This window comes from Zingiber officinale, chromosome 2A, assembly GCF_018446385.1.
Source record: "Zingiber officinale cultivar Zhangliang chromosome 2A, Zo_v1.1, whole genome shotgun sequence".
Lineage (NCBI taxonomy): Eukaryota > Viridiplantae > Streptophyta > Magnoliopsida > Zingiberales > Zingiberaceae > Zingiber > Zingiber officinale.
Genome location: NC_055988.1, coordinates 110,866,565 through 110,887,929, shown reverse-complemented (window position 1 = coordinate 110,887,929; position 21,365 = coordinate 110,866,565).

Below are 21,365 nucleotides of genomic sequence, written 5' to 3'. Positions count from 1 at the left end.
GTAACGATTGGGAGAAGAAGTTCACGACAAATAGTAAATCGATTAGCTGAAAGATTGAGAGAACAGTGGATTTCTAAATTGATCAAGTGATCGATTAAAGCCTCATAATTGATTAGGTAATCTACTGGGAGAAGCAGAAAAAAATCATTGCGAGGTTTGGATCTCTAGATTTACTCGGATCTGACGTGGTAATCGATTGGGGATAAAGTCAATCGATTAAGAGCCCTAATTCACAGATATAAAGGTGTTCACAAGGATTCAAATGAACTTCTTATTCTCCACTATTCATCACTGATTCTTAGGTGTTTGGGATAACAAGTGCTATTGTATTTTCCACCACCAAGAGGTTATTCCAAGTAAGAAGAAAACAAGCTAAGCAAAGGTTCATGGTGTAAATCATTTTCAATTTCTTTGTAACCTATGTTGCAATTCTTGTTTGTATTTCTTGTATTTGGTCTTGTATGAGGTTTCTCCACCTTCTGATTATTTTTAAGGAGTATTTTTCATAGTAGAGTGTGTGTAATTTGCGGACCTTTGGATTAGTTATCTCAAAGAGGTAGAGATCAAGTAAATTAAGGATGTTAACATTGCTTCGAGTTTCCGCTGTAAATCATCATCGACGAAGCTATTGGAACTAATCTCCCCCCTCTAGCTCATAAGTGTCCTAACAACATGCATATTCTCTATTTGGTGGAAAAAATTATGGGAAGCAGCACGAAGTACAATTACCCTAGGTGGCGTTGGGTGGCCCTCATTTGGCGGAGTCGCCTTGTTTGCAGCCCATGACTCTAGTAATCAAGTGGAGCATGAATCTCTACGACGATGGATTGACTGTGGAAGTTAATTGCCAATGGTCTTCTACACGAGTACTTCCGGATTATATGGTAGGTAAACCAAAAGGAAAGATCGTTTACCTCCCGAAATAATTGAGTATGTAAGAGTCTAGATACCTAGAATATCAAAAAAAATAATAATAAAGTTAGCTCTTGAGTTGAGTTGTAGAAAATCCCGAATGTTCTCTGAATCCATTAAAATTCTTCATTATTTTCATTCACTTGTCTAGTGGACTAGAATCACACTTGAGTTGACTCAAGGACCATCGGAAAGATAAGCTCAACAAAAGTCTAGTCGAGTTGACTAAAATAATCTCAATTGTCTAGTTGATTAGAATCACATTTCAGTTGACTCAAGGGACCATTAGAAAGATAAACTCATTGAAGGGTTAATCGAGTTAACTAGAATGATCTCAATCAATTAAGATTTGAGTAGACTGTAATTAGAAGTTGTTGATGGATAAGTTTGAAATCTTATCTAGGTTAGTCTATTGGATTCAATTGAAGATTAAATTGGTTGAATGCTTGAGTCAAGTGGCTATTAGCTGTTAGCTTATAATATCTTCTTATTATAATTTCAATCGAGTGATCAATATTTAAATAAATTAATCTTAACTAGAAGTTATCCGGATGAAACAGTATTATTTTCTATTCAACTGTATTCTATTTTTTTTTAGCAAACAGTCTATAAGTTCAATATTTTTAGATTAACCATCGAATTTTTTTTTTCCAAACCTGTGTTCTAAAAGGCCTTGCTTCAGATCGTCTAGGTGGTGCCTAGGCGATGGATGATTGTTCACCATCTCACCTTTTGCAAAAGTAACGCAAGTAGGCATTATCACTTTAATCGGTCGCCAAGGCGACTTGGCGCCACTTACGCGTGGAGCGTCTAATTTTTTTAAATAAAAGTCTTCTGAATCAATTAGTCGATTGATTAAACACTTTCAATCGATTGACCAATTAATTAGCATGAGTTTCACAAGAAACAGAAGCTTGCTGAATTGATTGATCGATCGATCAATTGAACATTTCCAATCAATAAGAATGAGTTTCATGAGAAACAAAAGCTTTCCGAATCGATTGACCAATCAATTGAACATTTCCAATCGATTAACATGAGTTTCACAAGAAATAGAAGCCTGCTAAATCAATTGGCCGATTGATTGACAAGTGAATCGATTGAACCTTCTCAATCAATTCATAAGTTGCTACCAATCGATGGGCGACGACGAAAGGGTTTATATTTTTATTTTTGAATCGTTTAAAAGAACTTTTTTCTTTTCGAGCAACAACCACCTCTTCATCTTCTCCCTCCCCTTCTTCTTCTTCATCAAAGAGCAGTATCTTTGCTGCCATTTTCTTCTCCAATAGCCATAGCATCAGCCCTATTTCTTCATCAGCCTTGTTTCTTCATCAGCCCTAGCTCTAACACACCCTGCCCTAAACCCTAGTTGATGCCTTTATCCCAGCTAACAACCACTAGCACCATGCTCTATTTCTTGACAGCAACTGTCAAAGCTCGTCGTAGCTAGCCAAGGCTGCCAATGAAGAAGGGAAAGCAACCCTAATTGCTAGGTCGAAGCACAACACCTTGTTCCCTCATTTTCAATTTTCAACAACCTCTTTTTCTTCCCAATAGTTTTTTCTTATGTTAGGTTAGTAACAACATCCCTGAGTTTAAATTGGTTAATATAATTCAATTGTATGTTATTATTTGGCTTGAATTGATCAATTGATAATTGTTTTTTTTTAAATGCTTAAGCATCTAATTCAATGCTGGAGATTGATACCCCTTTGAAGTCTAATTCAAATAATGTTAGATGAAAATTTGTGGACTTAGTAAATCTTGAGTGATAATTCAAATTGATTTTTATTGCTTGTTTCTTTATTTTGTTTATTGTTATTTAATTGGATGGTGATATCTTTTTGGAAATTGTAAACCTAAATTGTAAAAACATGGCTAAAAGGTTCCTTTCTTTAATTATAAGTTCTTTCAGTTGTGGGATAAATTGAATTATTTTGAAGGGATAAGTACTTAATTATTTATTGTGTACTAACTACTAATTAGTAATTACTAAATTAAATGTCTAAATATGTATCAATATTAATATTTTTTAATGTAGATCCATAAAAAAAATAGACTAGATATCGAAAGGTTGAATAATTTAGTCTATATTCAATTCAATGTCAGATCATAAACAAAAAGAAAAGATAAGAAGAAAAAAGAATTGATATGCTATTTGCTAGTGAAGCAACTATGACATAAGGATGAATTATTGATGGTGGAGATAAAGATATTAAAATAAATATTGAAGATATAAAAGAATTTCAAAATTTATATTAGATGAATAAAAGGAAGATATCATAAATTTTGAATTTAAATATGATACAGATGAAATGTTAAAGAAATATGAAGATGAATTAGAAGATTAATTATGGATATAATTATTATGAGTTATTTGTTATATTTTTACTATTTTGTTGAATAAATTAATATTTTAAATTTTAATTAATATTTTATTTCTTATTAATTTACATATTTATAAATGAAGCTGAAAAAAAATTACAGCTAGACGCCACTTAAATACTGGGCGACAAATGACTGCCTAGTACATCGTAGAACATCAATCCAAACTGAGACACGATAAAGCTGAAAAACGTGTTGCACCGCCCGAGGCAAGAGAATCTCATAACCATTAAATATTAAGCGCTCACTCCAAGGTTTATATCTTTTTAAGCTTCAAGTTCTATATTATTTTAAAGATATATAAAATATATATAATTTGACAAGTACTCTCCACCTCTAATTTTTTTATTCTTTTGTTGAAATTTTGAATTTAATCTACAAAACAGATAAGTTAGGAAATCGATTACGACCTAAGAAGAATTACATTAAATAATTATGTCAGTAAATTATTAATTTTTATATTTGCTCTTATTATTTTATTATATATACTCGATCTTGAGCATATACATAAATATAATCAAAGAAAAATCAACGTGTGTGATTTAGTGTAATTAACTTTGCACCAGTATATGAGAGAAAATAAATTTAAATTTGTAGATCAAATTTTTTTCATACACTAGTTACTGTTTCTTCCTCTAATTGTACCGCCATTAATCGATACTTACATTAACTGGATGAAATTTCTTGATAAGGAACACACAATTGACAACAACAGTGTACTTTATGGAAGCACCAATTCGGCGGTGGTAAAAGGTCAAGATGATTCCAAATCTTATATGGGTATTTTCGAATTCTTACGGAGTTTAAATTAAGAATATTAATGAATCAAATTTTACATCTTCCCGTATTCATCCGATTTGATGGTCAAAAAGAGTCCCCAAAGATAGAGTCAAAAGTGGGAAAAGATGCGACGGTAAAAAGAGTCCATCAAAGATAGAGTAAAAAGTGGAAAAAAAATAATCGACGAGGATCTTAAAATTAAGACGGTCAAAAGTACAGAGTTATCGGGTCATCAAAATTGGTTAAACGGATGGTAACGAATTGATCGAGCATGAAGGATTTGATCGGACATGATCACCCACTCAATAGAAGGAGGACCCAGTATCAAAATATCACACAGAAACTCGTCCGACCATATCACTCGTTCGACCGGGCGATAAGCAGCGACACGATTGTCGGACGATTAAAGAGAAGAGAACAAATGTTCGCAACTATGACAACCTTATAAGGGCTAGTCCAACCGGACCGTCTGTTTGACCGTATGAGGAACAACCCATCAGCTGAGCGATCGTGGAGAAGAAACTTGAGCGATCGGGCGGGGGATCCCAGTCGAGCGACTCTCTCGATCGACCAAACAGTGAGACTCCTTGCTTAGCTCATTGTATCCTTCTGGGAGTTGGTGCCGCTGACAGCAAAGCATGACCAACAGACAAATCATACAGCGGAATCTTCCACTATCATATTAGGGATTTACACATCCTGTTAAAGAAATATGTCAATAACACTTTCCTAACTTGTCCTTTCATATGACAATTGGAAAATATGCACACGTTTTGAGAGGCGTGCACGTACGCTACAAGACCACTATATAAAGGAGGTCTATGCACCGAAGGATGTATTCATTATTTGTGATTACACTCTTGTTGCTACAGTTTTCTTTGCTCTTCACTATATATTACTGGTGACTGACTTGAGTGTCAAAGGACCAACGTTTGGGACCCCTTCCTTGGTCCGACACTGACATTCTTAGTTTTGTAGGGTGGAACGGAGTCTTCACACATTCAACTATAGAGTCGCATTGCTAGCCAGATGTCTTCACAATTTTTAGACAGAATCATATTGGCGTTGTTTGTGGGAAATTAACCTGTATCTGAGACGTGAAGATGGAGGACGCTGGACGAGTTATGACCGTGACATTAACGTAAGAAGAATTGGACATGCTGATACAAGCATGAGCAACCAAGATGCTAGAGCAACAACAACAGGCAATAGTCGATCACCAAGCAAATGAACCCTCGATGTCAACAACCGGACGGTAAGCCAACCATCAAGATCGAGCAAAAAATGCCACCACTAATAGGCCAAACAATAACCTGACCGACACATTTAGAGATGCACCAAATGCGTCGATCCTCTTTCACCGAGCGTTGTTCAACACCCCTTCAGAGGAACAAGGCCGAGCGGATAGAGAACAGGGGTCCTCCTCGGACGACACACCTATCTGGGATGGATGGGAGGGTTAAACACTTAGGCTCGATGACTCTTGAACGGATAGATAAACAGTTCTTGCAGGAGATCCTGGATGACCCAATACCACGACATTACACATCATTGACGATCGGGGAGTACAATAGGACAACTGACTTAGAGGACCACCTGATCAAGTTCAACAACACAACCATACTCCATCAATACACCGATGAAGTGAAATGTCGAGTCTTCCTCGCCACTCTTTCTGGATTAGCGCAGAGATCATTCAGACGCATGCCGATCGAATTAATCCACAACTTCAAGGACTTCTGAATGGCATTTCCACACCATTTTGTTAGTAGCCGCCATTACCAAAAGATGAATGTTAACTTATTCGCTGTGACGCAAAGGCCTAAGGAAACATTGAGGACCTACATAAAAAGATTCAATCAGATGGTCATTGACGTCCCATTGGCTACCCTGGATATCTTGGTAAGTGCCTTTTCGCAAGGACTTACAGAGGGCGAGTTCTTTCGTTCACTCATCCGAAAACCACCAAAGGACTTCGACCGACTGCTCTGGAGGGCTAGCTAATACATCAACATGGAGGAGGCTCAGGCAACTCGAAAGAAGGAATCAATTCTCGAGCCGACAGACACCCTTAAGCGGCGGTTGGCTCAGACCCATCTGTTGGTGCAATCTTAGGTCAAGGTTGACCTGACTCGAGTTGACCTGACTCGAGTTGTGTTTTGATGTTTGACGATGTTTGATGAGAAGAGAGTTGTATTCTTGATGTTTGACAAGAATAGGTGTTTGGAGATTGTAGGTGCAACCTTAGGTCAAGGTTGACCTGGTTGACCTGATTCGGGAAAAGTCCAAGCAGGAGCTTGGCACGCGGAAAGTCCAAGTATGGAGGCTTGGCACGGGGAAAGTCCAAACAGGGAGTTTGGCACGGGGAAAAGTCCTGGTGAGTGAAGCCAGGCAGTCGGGAAATCCTGGTGAGTGAATCCAGGTGAAAATCCTAGTGAGTGAAGCTAGGTGAAGGTGAAAGTCCTGGTGAGTGAAGCCAGGCATTCGGGAAAATCCTGGTGAGTGAAGCCAGGTAAAAATCCTAGTGAGTGAAGCTAGGTGAACGAGAAAGTCCTAACTGGGATGTTAGGCAGTTGGAAAGTCCTGGTGAGTGAAGCCAGGCAGTGGGAAAGTCCTAACTGGGATGTTAGGCAGTTGGATAGTCCTGGTGAGTGAAGCCAGGCAGTGGGAAAGTCTTAACTGGGATGTTAGGCAGTGTGGAAAGTCCTGGTGAGTGAAGCCGGGCAAGGCAAAAATCCAGATGGATCAAGGGTGATCGGACATCTGGTGGGAAAAGTCTAAGTGGGTCAAAAGGATTGACCGGACACTTAGCGGGGAGTGCTAGCAGGTCAAGGGAGTGACCAAATGCTAGGGATGATGTACCAACAGGTCAAGGTTGACCGGATGTTGGTACGGGAGCCTTAGGTTTAGGGCTGAGAAGTTTGGATCGGGCTGCAGACCGATCCAATGATACATGGCTCATCTGATCGGTCTGGTGACCGATCAGTGACCGATCAGTATGCTACTGATGGTTATCTGATCGGTCTGGAGACCGATCAGAAGAAGATCAGTGGCAAACTAGCAAGAAGCCTGATCGGTCTACGGACCGATCAGAAGGTTTCCTGATCGGTCTGTGGACCGATCAGGAGGTTTCCTGATCGGTCCATGGACCGATCAGGGACGGAACAGAAGCGAAGGCTTCTTTCCTGATCGGTCTGCAGACCGATCAGGATGTTGCCTGATCGGTCCACAGACCGATCAGGGTTCTAGCCGTTGCGACGCAACGGCTAGTTTCTTCGCTGTTTCGCTGTTTCTTCTTCGCAGGTATAAAGGGGTCGAGGGCTGCTGCTGTACAGATATCTCTTCTTCTTTCTTCCTGTTCTTGGTGCTGCTAAGCTTGCTGTTGAGCTTTGTTGAGCTGCTTTGAAGCTTCGCGTGAGCTTCTGGCTGGGTCACCTGCTGTTGTAGGCGCTTGGAAGCGGCGGCTTCTTCCAGTCGAAGAGAAGGCAAGAAAGTTTACATTTGTATTGTACTTTATTTCTTGTTTTCCTTGTACTCTTTTCTTGCTGTTGCAAGAAGTTTCTGTGGCGAGGTTTCTCCACCCAGAAGGAGTGTTTTTATTAGCCGGTTTTCCGGGGACTCATCCACCGACGGATTGATTGGGTTCGTCCACCTTACGGACACGCCGAGGATTAGGAGCATCATCTCCGAACCTCGTACATCGCTGTGTTAAGGTTTGATATTCTTCCTTTCGTTTCTATTTTATTTTTCCGCTGCGTTAACGAATTGTAGGAAGAAACGAGTAATTTGGGGCGGCTATTCACACCCCCCTCTCTAGCCGCGTACGAACGATCCCAACAAGTGGTATCAGAGCGAGGCCGCTCTTCGACGGGTTCACACCCGTGGGAGCAAAGCTAGAGAATGGATCTCTATAGAGAAGACATCACCATTCCACCCTTCTACGAATGCGGCGACTTCGCGTATTGGAAGGTAAGGATGAAGTACTTTCTTATGACTAACATAATGAATTGGTTTTGTGTACAAGAAGGTTTTACTCCTCCAGTGGATAAGGAAGGAAAACCACTTGAGAGGAAGGAGTGGACAAGAGAACAAATTCACAAATCCGAAATCAACGAAGAGGTAACGAGAATAATTGAATTTTCATTGCCTACTAACATCTTGTGTAAGATAGGTTACAACAATGCCAAGGAATTATGGGATAACTTGGCCAAGTTCCATGAGGGAAGCTCAAATTCAAGCCATGAAGAGGAGCTAAGTGAGCCAAGTAGCTCACATCATGGAGGAGAAGATTTAGAAGTTGAGGGCCACTCAACATCTAAAGAAGAAGAGGAGGTGAGTTCTTCTTCAAGATCGGAGCATGAAGAAGAAGCTTCTACCTCCGGGAGGGATGAAGAAGAGAGCATCCATCCATCCTCGACCCTAGGTAACTCAAACACTTTAAGTTCAAGTAAATTGCATATAATGTGTTTTGAGTGTAGGGAATTTGGACATTACAAGAGTAAATGTCCAAAGAAGACTAAGAAGACTCCACCGGCGCCAAAGATCAAGGAAGTCGGAGTCCCAAAATGCAAGGGCAAGGAGCACGTGGTGTGCTTCCAATGCAAGCAACGGGGACACTATAGGAGTCAATGTCCAAGGGGGAGGCAATCTCACAAGGACAAAAGATCAAGCACGTGTAAAGGGGGAGCGAAGGCAAACCCTAAGGTATCCTCTAAGGCTCATTCGTGCAATTCTAGTAGGATGCATGCTAGTAGTCTTATTGCCATTGTCAATAATGATAAGCATGTTAACACTAGAAATCGATACATGTGCTTAGGAGCCAAGCATGTTAGCCTAGATAAGAACAATTCTAGAAATGCTAACCCTAGAATTAACTCATCTAAGACTAAGGAAAATCTAGATAGAAATCCCAAATCATCTAGACACATGCCTAGGAATACCTCAAAGAAAAATGATAAATCAAAACTTGAGGTATTAGAGAAAGAAAATCAAGTCTTGAGGTCAAGACTTGACTCTCTAGAAAAGGCTCTTAAGGATTTGACTCTAGGGTCTAGGGGTCAAAAACCCAAGTCCAAGGACAAGAAAGGTTTGGGTCACAAACCTAAGTCCCAATTGGTCAAGCCCTCTTATCATAATGTTTCATTCGATTATGGAACAAAACCTAGGGCTAGGAAGACCACCACCAAGGTCACAAGGGGAGTCACCCCTAGAGTTGATCTTGATGAGTCTCAAATGACCAAGGCTTCAAAGCCTAAGAGGGTCATTAGGAGGGTTGCTAGGGAAGTTATCCCTAGTGAATATTTAGTGAACCCAATGAGCTCAAATAGGTATTGGGTTCCTAGGAGCATCTTCTCTACCCCATAGATGGGTTAGAGAGTGTCAACTCCGATAAGAAGGGTAGTTAACCCAACTTTGAGGAAATTGACACTCAAGGAGCATTTTCAAGGTTTTGTGAACCTTTGAAAATGAAATGGAATTATCATTTACTCCTTGGAAGAGTAAAATGTGCCATTATGGAAAAGAATGATTTTAATTGGCACAATTTGGGAAAATCTAGAAAACTCTCGAGGAAAAATGAAACATGCCAAGTTTTGAGGATAAATTTGATCTTTAAGTGGCATGAATTAATCTAGAGTTCAAGAAGTGTCAAAATTAGGATTTTGGCATTTTAGGGCAATCAAGGGTTAAATTTTAGGTTAGCAAAGTGGTTAAGGATACTTAGATAGGTAATCTAAGTATATTTATTTATGCTAAATCTTGCCATGATTGTTTGCCCTCACATGTCATGACATCATGTTTAGTTTTATTATCATTTGAAATGTCATGATAATGCTTAGGCTAGTTTATATGTCATGCTTTATTTAAGTTTTCAAACTTAATGCCATGACATCATGACATTGGCACATGTTTTTACTTATGATATCATTATATGCCATGTCATCATCTCTTGCATTATAATCAATGAAATTGATTTAAGGACAAACATATAATTTGATATTGAGATCAAATTGGTGTTTAGAAAATGCATGAGAACTTAGCCTAAGTTGACCTTAACCCATATCTCACATCAAATTGACTTGAATGTGGTTTGATACACCTTAGATGTGTGTGAGATATTAGGATCATGAGTTAGGATCAAGGTGCATTGTCCTTGTACCTAGATGACCCTAATTCAAGAAATTAAGGATCATAGGGAAAGCTTGTGTACAAGTCATGTACATCTAGCCCTAAGATTATGGTCCTAAATTCAAATGGTTTTAAAAGCATTTTAAAATTGATTTGAAAAACCTTGATGAAGCTTTCCTAGTGATAGCATTCATCATTGAACATTGTGATACAAAGTTGAGTTAAACTTGAACTATTTCAAAGTTTTTGAACTTTGTATCAAGATTGAAAAATGGAAGTTATTTTCATAGAAAACTATTTTTCCATGATAGTATATGTTATGAGGAATGTATCCTCAAAATTTCACAATTTTTCGAATTTTCTGGAATTTTCTAGGAGTTTCTGAATTTCGGGAAGGAAATTTCAGAAATCTGCCTATCAGAGTCTGGATCGGTCTGGGGACCGATCCAGGTAAGTCCTGATCGGTCTGTGGACCGATCCAGTGAAGCATGGATCGGTCTGCAGACTGATCCAGTAAGAACCAGAGAGCTTGGTGCGATCTGGTGAAGGCCTGATCGGTCTGGGGACCGATCCATGGGGTTTCTGATCGGTCTGGGGACCGATCAGAGCATGCCAGTTTCTGATTTTCAACTGTTGGTCTGAAATTTCAGCTGGAAGTTGGGTTTTTGTGGATTTCTAAAGGTTTGGAACTCACAAAGACATTGTTGGTGCAATGGTCAAGGGGGAGTTAACCTTTAGGGGGAGTTTTACCTAATTGTCAAGGGGGAGTTGACTTTTAGGGGGAGTTTTTACTCCTTAAGACTTTTGAGGATTAGTGATATGGGATTATCACTAAGTTGATTGTTGAGTTTAGTATCAAGGGGGAAATTAAGAGTTTCAATGAAAGGTATGGGACTTTCATTAGGAAGAAACTCTTGACCTTGATACCCTCCTTTTTCTTTTTGATGTATGTCAAAAAGGGGGAGAATTATTGGAGAACCCAAGTTAGGTTATCGGGTTAACCTAAGGGGAGAATGTCAAGGAATGTTCAAGGAAAGAACATTGGACATTGGAAGATGGTTGGAAAACCTAAGTTAGGTTATCAGGTTAACCTAATTTGATTATGGGTTTTGTCAAACATCAAAAAGGGGGAGATTGTTGGTGCAATCTTAGGTCAAGGTTGACCTGACTCGAGTTGACCTGACTCGAGTTGTGTTTTGATGTTTGACGATGTTTGATGAGAAGAGAGTTGTATTCTTGATGTTTGACAAGAATAGGTGTTTGGAGATTGTAGGTGCAACCTTAGGTCAAGGTTGACCTGGTTGACCTGATTCGGGAAAAGTCCAAGCAGGAGCTTGGCACGCGGAAAGTCCAAGTATGGAGGCTTGGCACGGGGAAAGTCCAAACAGGGAGTTTGGCACGGGGAAAAGTCCTGGTGAGTGAAGCCAGGCAGTCGGGAAATCCTGGTGAGTGAATCCAGGTGAAAATCCTAGTGAGTGAAGCTAGGTGAAGGTGAAAGTCCTGGTGAGTGAAGCCAGGCATTCGGGAAAATCCTGGTGAGTGAAGCCAGGTAAAAATCCTAGTGAGTGAAGCTAGGTGAACGAGAAAGTCCTAACTGGGATGTTAGGCAGTTGGAAAGTCCTGGTGAGTGAAGCCAGGCAGTGGGAAAGTCCTAACTGGGATGTTAGGCAGTTGGAAAGTCCTGGTGAGTGAAGCCAGGCAGTGGGAAAGTCCTAACTGGGATGTTAGGCAGTGTGGAAAGTCCTGGTGAGTGAAGCCGGGCAAGGCAAAAATCCAGATGGATCAAGGGTGATCGGACATCTGGTGGGAAAAGTCTAAGTGGGTCAAAAGGATTGACCGGACACTTAGCGGGGAGTGCTAGCAGGTCAAGGGAGTGACCAGATGCTAGGGATGATGTACCAACAGGTCAAGGTTGACCGGATGTTGGTATGGAAGCCTTAGGTTTAGGGCTGAGAAGTTTGGATCGGGCTGCAGACCGATCCAATGATACATGGCTCATCTGATCGGTCTGGTGACCGATCAGTATGCTACTGATGGTTATCTGATCGGTCTGGAGACCGATCAGAAGAAGATCAGTGGCAAACTAGCAAGAAGCCTGATCGGTCTACGGACCGATCAGAAGGTTTCCTGATCGGTCTGTGGACCGATCAGGAGGTTTCCTGATCGGTCCATGGACCGATCAGGGACGGAACAGAAGCGAAGGCTTCTTTCCTGATCGGTCTGCAGACCGATCAGGATGTTGCCTGTCAGGGTTCTAGCCGTTGCGACGCAACGGCTAGTTTCTTCGCTGTTTCGCTGTTTCTTCTTCGCAGGTATAAAGGGGTCGAGGGCTGCTGTTGTACAGATCTCTCTTCTTCTTTCTTCCTGTTCTTGGTGCTGCTAAGCTTGCTGTTGAGCTTTGTTGAGCTGCTTTGAAGCTTCGCGTGAGCTTCTGGCTGGGTCACCTGCTGTTGTAGGCGCTTGGAAGCGGCGGCTTCTTCCAGTCGAAGAGAAGGCAAGAAAGTTTACATTTGTATTGTACTTTATTTCTTGTTTTCCTTGTACTCTTTTCTTGCTGTTGCAAGAAGTTTCTGTGGCGAGGTTTCTCCACCCAGAAGGAGTGTTTTTATTAGCCGGTTTTCCGGGGACTCATCCACCGACGGATTGATTGGGTTCGTCCACCTTACGGACACGCCGAGGATTAGGAGCATCATCTCCGAACCTCGTACATCGCTGTGTTAAGGTTTGATATTCTTCCTTTCGTTTCTATTTTATTTTTCCGCTGCGCTAACGAATTGTAGGAAGAAACGAGTAATTTGGGGCGGCTATTCACACCCCCCTCTCTAGCCGCGTACGAACGATCCCAACACCATCAACTACCAAAGGGCCCCCGAACGGTAGCGACTCAGCCACACTAGGAGCCCCGAGCCCATGTTGTGCAGGATGTGGAAGTAAGCGACCGAAGGCTATGAAAGGCAGGCCGTGGACACCGTTGTTCTGCTCCTACTATCACTCGACGACGTATAATACCTGGACTGCTACGACTTGAGGCCAGTTTCAAGCCGACTGGCTCCTCTATGATATCGCCGTTTGTCACCCTCTCGTGATTGGCATCATCGACGCCGATCAGGTGGACGATGGGAAGAAGAAAGGTCGATCGCCGAACAACGTCAATGTCAGCCTCAACGAAGAGGTAATGTGAGTCCTACTCGGGCTTCGGCTGAGCAGGCTCAATCTTTAGCTCAAGAGGAGGAGAATAGGAGCACTGCCGCTCGGGGCAACATCAAAATGATGTTTGGAGGGCCGACCAACGATGATTCCAATAGGTTGAAGAAATTACATGCTTGACGATTAGAGATACACGCCGTCGAGTGCAGCAGGGAGAATGCCGAGGGATTGGAGATCAGTTTTAGTCCTCGGGACTTAGAGGAGGTGGAGGTCCCTCATGACTATACCTTGACCATCTGAGCAGTAATAGCTAATTACAATATTCACCAAACTTTTGTAGATACAGGTAGCTCGGTGAATATCATCTTCAAGAAGGCGTTCAACCAGCTACAAATCGACTGGAGCAACTTGCAGCCCATGACGACTCCGCTATATGGGTTCACAGGCAACGAAGTATTGCCAATCAGCCAGGCTCGACTGGCCATATCACTCAGAGAGGAGCCACTCAGGCAGACAAGGACCACAAACTTCATCATGATGGATGCGCAGTCCACTTACAACCTTATATTGGGCCGACCGACCATGAACAAGTTCCGGGTAGTAGTGCCCACCTTCTGCCAGAAAATCAAATTTCTAGTGGACAATTTGGTAGGCGAAGTTAAAGGCAACCAACTAGCCTCTCGACGGTACTATGTCGAGATGGTCAAGTCTGAGGCAAAGACCGTTTGGAAGACATAGCGATTGGAGGTAAATGCAATTCTGGAAGAGCCTCCTATGCTGGTCTACGATGAAAAAGAGGAGGTCCAGATCCATCCCAACTAATCGGAAGCCACAACTTTTGTTGCGGCCTATTTGATCGATGCAAGGAAGGCCGAACTGGTGGTCTGCCTTAGGAAAAACCACAATGTATTTGCTTGGTCGACTCACGAGCTCCCAGGCATCTCCCCGAGTGTGGCATAGTATGAGCTACATGTTCGACCGAATGCCTAGCCAGTGAAGTAGAGGAAGTGGAACTTTAGCTCAGAACTGAACCAAATCATCCGCGCGAAAATAGAAAAATTATTAGAGGCCGACCACATTCGTGAAGTCCAATTCTCGAGTTGGCTGGCTAGCATGGTGCTGGTCTTCAAGCCATTCAACAAGTGACGGGTCTGTATCGACTTCCATGACTTGAACAAAGTTTGCCCAAAGGATTTCTATCCCCTTCCACGCATCAATTAAATGGTGGACTCCACAGCAGGTTGCGAGCTGATTTGCATACTTGATGCGTACCTAGGCTACCATCAAGTTCCTCTCGCCAAGGAAGATCAAGAGAAGGTCAACTTTATCACGGCCAATGGGACCTACTGCTTTATCATTATACTATTCAGATTAAAGAATGTTGATGCCACTTACCCAAGGCTGATGAACAAGGTATTTCGATGGTAGATCTTTGGAGGCATACGTCGACGACATATTAATAAATCCGCTCCGAGCAGCTAACCTTTGTGCAAATGTTGAAGAGACTTGCCGGACCTTGACGACGTACAAAATCAAGCTTAACCCAAGTAAGTGTCTGTTCGGGGTGAAGAGTAGACACTTCCTCGGTTACATTGTGACCGAGTAGGGAACAGAAGCAAATTCAAGCAAGGTGAAGGCGTTGCAGGACATGCCCCCGCCTTGTAACTTGAAGGAGGCCCAGCGATTAATTGGACGGATCATTGCATTGTCAAGATTTATATTTAAGTCATCCAATCAGAGTCACCCATTCTTCAAGATTCCCCGTCGAGCGACAAAGTTTCAGTGGGACACGGAATGCGATAAGATACTAGAAGAGCTTAAGAAATACCTAACCTTCTTACCTGTACTGGCTAAGCCAATGTCCGGCGACCCACTCTAGATATACTTATCATCCACAGAGTGAACGGTCAACTCGATGTTGGTGCGACAGACGGTGCTAAACAATAGCCGATATATTTTTTATGTCATATATTGAAAGATCGAGAATCTCACTACACCTGTCTCAAAAAATTGACGTACAAGCTAGTCCTCATCGTTCGGAGGCTACGTCCATACTTCCTCTCACATCCCACAGTGGTGTTGACTAACAACGCGCTGAGAAAAGTCCTCCTTAACCCGAAAACGATCGAATGGCTGATCAAATGGATCATTGAGCTAAGTGAGTTTGACATACAATATCAAGCCTAAACAACGATCAAGGTTCAAGCCTTGACTGATTTCATCATTAAGGTATAGAACACTGAGCCGGACGTGACTTGGAGGATATATGTGGATGACTTGTCCACCTAGCAAGGCAGCGGAATAGGTATCCTCTTAATATCGTCATGCGAGGATAGAATATAACTGCCCGTGAAGCTGGACTATCAGGCCACAAATAAGGAGGCAGAATATGAGGTCTTGATAGTTGGCCTAAAGGCAGCTCCGCATGTAGGAGCCACAAGAGTTCTCATCCACTCGGATTTTTAGCTGGCGACTCAGTAATTATCGGGAGTGTTTGAAATAAATAACGTCCAACTTAAGTTGTATGCTGAAGCTTTCGAGAAACTGAAGGCAGGTTTCCAAGAAGTGATTATACAGAAAGTACCCCAGTCAGACAAGCAGTATGTGAATGAGCTGGCCAAGTTAGCGAGTTCTTTATATCTGGTCATCGTAGATAAGCTAGTTGAGCAGGTTTTGCTGGTGTCACATATCGACAGGATGATTGGAATGGGCATACTGAATAACTGGAGGATGCCACTGATTGAGTTCCTCCATTCAGGTTCCACATCAGACGATCGAGAGGAAGCTCGATCATTAAAAAGGAGGGCCAGCCGATTCACTCTAATCGTAGATCACTTGCACAAGAGGGCTTTCTCAAGGCCCCTGCTTAAGTGCATCGGATCAGATGGCGTTTAATACATATTGCAAGAAGTGCACCAAGACTCTTATGGTAGTTATCTGGATGACTTATCATTAGCGCACAAGATCCTACTGGCTGGGTATTACTGGCCAACATTGCAGGCCGACGCCGCTCAGGTAGTAGCCACATGCATGTCCTGCTAGAAATATCAAAATATATCGCACCAACCTACTGAAGAACTGAAGGTGTCAACCATGTTCTATCCATTCGACCAGTGGAGCATGGAAATTGTTAGACCATTTCCCATGGCGACCGGACAAAAAAGATTTTTACGGGTAGCAGTCGATTATTTCTCAAAATGGGTGGAAGTCGAGCCGCTTGGCAAGATAACCGAGCATATGACTATCAAATTTATATGACAAAATATCTTGTGTCAGTTTGGCATCCCTCGCAAGCTCGTCTCAGACAACGGTAAGCAGTTTACAGGGTGGAGACTCAGAGAATGGTGTACTGGCTATAACATCTTGCAGACTTTCACGCCAGTGGCCTACCCACAGAATAACGGCCAGATGGAGGTCACCAATAGAGAGATCCTTAGAGGTCTTCGGGCTCGACTCGACCACGCCGGAGACAGTTGTGTCGATGAACTCCCGAGCGTGCTGTGGGCATACCACACTGTTGGTTGCTACTCAGAATATCGTACTGGTTTCCTTGTACAAAAATTTTGTACAAGTTCTGAACCATTTCTAACAACCTATTGTGTTCTTTAAAAATTAAATTTGGAATCACAAACAGAACTTAACATTATTGATTTCAAATTCAACTTATATGTTCTTAGAGGTTTAGACTTGTATCGCAAACGATGCTTAACATTATTAATCCAAATCCTCCTATGTTATAAATTTGATTAAATATTTATTTCATAGATCGACTTCCAGGTTAAACATAGCGAGGCACTATACCTTCTTGATTATGTGAGCATCCACCACTTCCTAGACAAAACCTTTCAACGAAATTCAATATTTAATCTCCTTATAGTAACCCTAGGTTTTACCAATAAGAATAATCGAATCACAAGATCAAAAAAACAAAAGAAACACAAACTCGAATCATAAATTCGAAACCTAGAAACGTTAGCCTCTTGTGTTTGGTATTTCAAGATCTAAACAAAAAGATGAACTAGTTATGGTGCGAAAACTAATAACTAGTTATACCTTTTGTAGCTTATAGACCTCACGATCTTCTGTCGTATTCTTCTTCTTATCTCAAACGTCGTGTGGGTGACGATCTACCGAGACGAGAATCCACCCAAGCTTCCTTCTTCTCCAAGCAAGTTTCGACCACCACCAATCTTCAAGAGATGAAGAACTTTTGGCCACCAACCAAGCTCCAAGGAATGCTAAAAAAACAAAGCCTCCTTTCTTTACTTCTTCTCCAAGCAAAGTCCGACCACCAACAAGCTCCTTGAGAGTTGATGCCGCCGGTCACCAAAGAAGAAGAAAAGGAGGAGAGGAAGAAGATGAGGGCCGACCACCACAAGGAAGAGAATAGAGGAATACTAGATGATATATTGTTATGAGGTGAGACACCTCTACCCTCTCTTTTATATTCCTTGGTCTTGGCAAATAAAGAAAGTTTTAATAAAAGCTTTCTTATTTTCCTTGCCAATGAAAGGAAAATTTAATTGATAAAAAATTTCCTTTTCTTCTATGGATGTGGCCGGCCATATCAAATCCTCCAAGGAAGGAAAGTTTTAAACACAAAATTAAAACTTTCTAATTTGTTTCCAGAAATTTTAAAATAAAAATTTCTCTTCATGGTTGGTTATAAAAGGAAACTTTTATAAATTAAAATCTCTTTATTAAAACATGTGGATGATTTACAAAAAGGAAATTTTTCTCTAAAATTAAAATCTTCCTTTTAACTACAAATAAGGAAAGATATCAAATCTTTCTTTTAATCTTTTGTAGAAAGCTATAAAAGAAAAGATTTAATTTTAAAACTCTCTTTTAAAATCATGAGGATGGTTACAAAAAGGAAAGTTTTATCAAAAATTAAAATCTTTCTTTTAACTACAAATAAGGAAAGATATCAAACCTTTCTCTTAATCTTTTGTAGAAAACTATAAAAGGAAAGATTTAAATTTTAAACTCTCTTTTAAAGCCATGACTTCCACATAAGGAAAATTTTTTAAAAAATAAAATCCTTTAAATTTATTGTGGTCGGCCACCTAAGCTTGGGTTCAAGCTAGGCCAGCCACACTTCAACCCATACAAGCCATGTCTTGGTTGACCCTTACTTGGGCTCCAAGCTTAGCTTGGCCGGCCACCAAAGGATCAGTAAGAAGGTGGGTATAAGAATTTATAAATAAAAGGCTATGACAGAGACTGAGAGGAGGAATTGGCTTTGGTCTCTCGATGAACTTGAGCTTCCCGTGTTCGCCCCGAACACCCAACTCGAGTTCATCAATAATATCTCATTCCACTAAAGAGTTATTATTGAACTACCGCACCAATATCATATTACTATATGGGCTCCTTCTTATCATGAGTGTGTTAGTCTCCCTGTGTTTAAGATATAGAATGCCCACTAATTAAATGAGTTACTAACAACTCACTTAATTAATATCTAACTCCAAGAGTAGTACCACTCATCTTTATTGTCATGTCGGACTAAGTCCACCTGCAGAGTTTACATGACAATTCTTATGGGCTCCTCTTGGGGACATCATCAACCTAGATTTCTAGGACACAGTTTCCTTCTATAATCAACAACACATACTATAAATAATATTATTTCCTAACTTATCGGTCCTATTGATTTATCAAACTAAATTACACCCTTTGATAAATTAAAGAAATAAATACTAAATATATGCGCTTGTTATTATATCAGGATTAAGAGCACACACTTCCATAATAACAAAAGTTTTGTTCTTTTATGCAGTCAGTATAAAAAGAACTTACCTTAAATGATCCTGCTGTTAGAGTGTATACTGAAAGCCTAAGCTTTTGTAGACATTTATTTTGAATAAAGAATCACATTTGGTCAAATTATCTACATTTATTTGTAGTTGTTCAATTAATTTATATTGTAGATAACATAGTATGTGGTGTCACATATAGAAGATAATGTTATCAGTACCTAATAAATTATAAACAGTAGCTCACGACCAAGATGGAAAGGAACAAACCATTGGAAAGTCGTAGTGTAATTAGGTATTAGTTTATCTTAACTATATAATTACACTAATACACTTAAAGTGTATTGAGTAGGACCATTAGAGGTTGTTACTTTTATACTGACTTTATAAAGGAACAAAGACCTCAGTTATTATGGAAGTGTGTGCTCTTAATCCTAATATAATAACAAGCATATATATTTGATATTTATTTATTTAATTTATCAATGAGTGAGATTTAGTTTGATAAATCAATAAGCCCGATAAGTTGAGAAATGATATCACTTATAGTGTGTGTTGTTGATTGTAAAAGGAAACTGTGTCCTAGAAATCTAGGTTGAGAATGTCCCCAAGAGGAGCTCATAAGGATTGTCATGTTAAACCCTGCAGGTGGACTTAGTCTGACATAATGATAAGGTTGAGTGGTACTACTCTTGGACTAAGATATTAATTAAGTGAGTTGTCAGTAATTCATTTAATTAGTGGACATTCATTATCTTAAACACAGGGAGACTAACACACTCATAATAAGAAGGAACCCAAAAATATAATTTGGGATTGGTGCGGTAGTTCAATAATAGTTCTCTAGTGGAATGAATTATTATTGATAAAATTAAGTTGTGTGTTCGGGGCGAACACGGGATGCTTAATTTTATCGGGAGACCAAAACCAATTCCTCCTCTCGGTCCCTATCGTAGCCTCTTAATTATAGAGTACTATATTCACCTATACCCACCTTCGTACCCATCTAAAAGGGGGCCGACCAAGCTTTGCTTGGAGTTCAAGCAAGGGCCGACCAAACCATGTTTAGATAGGATTGATTGTGGGCGGCCCAAGCATGGGTTCAACCTATGTGTGGCCGGCCATTAAAAATAAAAAAAAAGGAATTTTAATTTTAAATTTTTTCTTATGTGGAATACATGATTTAAAAGAGAGTTTAAAAATTAAAACATTTCCTTTTATAAGAGTTTACAAAAGATTAAGAGAAGAGTTAAATCTCTTTCCTTATTTGTAGATTAAAAGGTTGATTTTAATTTTGGTAAAAACTTTCCTTATTTATAAATCATCCACATGTTGAAAAGATAAATTTTAAAATTATAGAAATTTTCTTTTATAGCATCAACCATGAAGGGATTATTAAAGAGAAATTTTATTTTAAAATTTTTCCGGAAGCAAATTAGGAAGCTTTAATTTTTCTAGCGAAAAATTTCCTAGTTTGCTTGTTTTGATGTGGCCGGCCATATGCATTAAGAAAAGGATTTTAATTTTAATTTTAATTAATTAAAATTTTCCTTTACAATGGCAAAAGAATTAAGGAAGGTTTTATTAAATTTTCCTTATTTGCCAAGGCTAAGGATTATAAAAGAGGGGGTTTGGGTGCCTTCATGAGACACAACCTCTATTCTATTTCTCCCTCTTTTCTTACTTGGTGTGGCCAGCCTCTCCCTTTTCTCTTCTCTCCATATTTGTGGTCGAACCTCCTCTTCCTCTTGGAGATCAAGTGGTGGCCGGATCCTAACTTGGAGAAGTAGAAGAGGAAGCTTGCATCCCTTGGAGCTTGGTTGGTGGAAAAGGTTCTTCATCCTTTGGAGGTTTTGTGCTTGGCCGAAACTTGAAGGAAGGAGAAGAAGGTGCTAGGTGGTTCTCGTCTTGGAAGATCGTTGCCCACACAACGCCCGAGATTAGAAGAGGAATACGGTAGAAGATCAAGAGGTCATTATTCATAAAGAAAGGTATAACTAATAATTGTTTTCCGCATCATGTTAGTTTTGTTTCTTTGTAAAAATACCAAATACAAGAGGCATGCGATTCTAGTTTTTTCGAATTAGTTTTCGAAGTTGTGTTCTTTTGTTTTTTCTTTTCCTTGTGATTTGATTGTTCTTAGCAGTTAACCTAGGGTTACTATAGGAAGGTTAAATATTTAATTTCCTTAAAAGGCTTTGTCTAGTCGGTGGTGGTTGCTCCCATATCCAAGAAGGCCAAGTGCCTCGC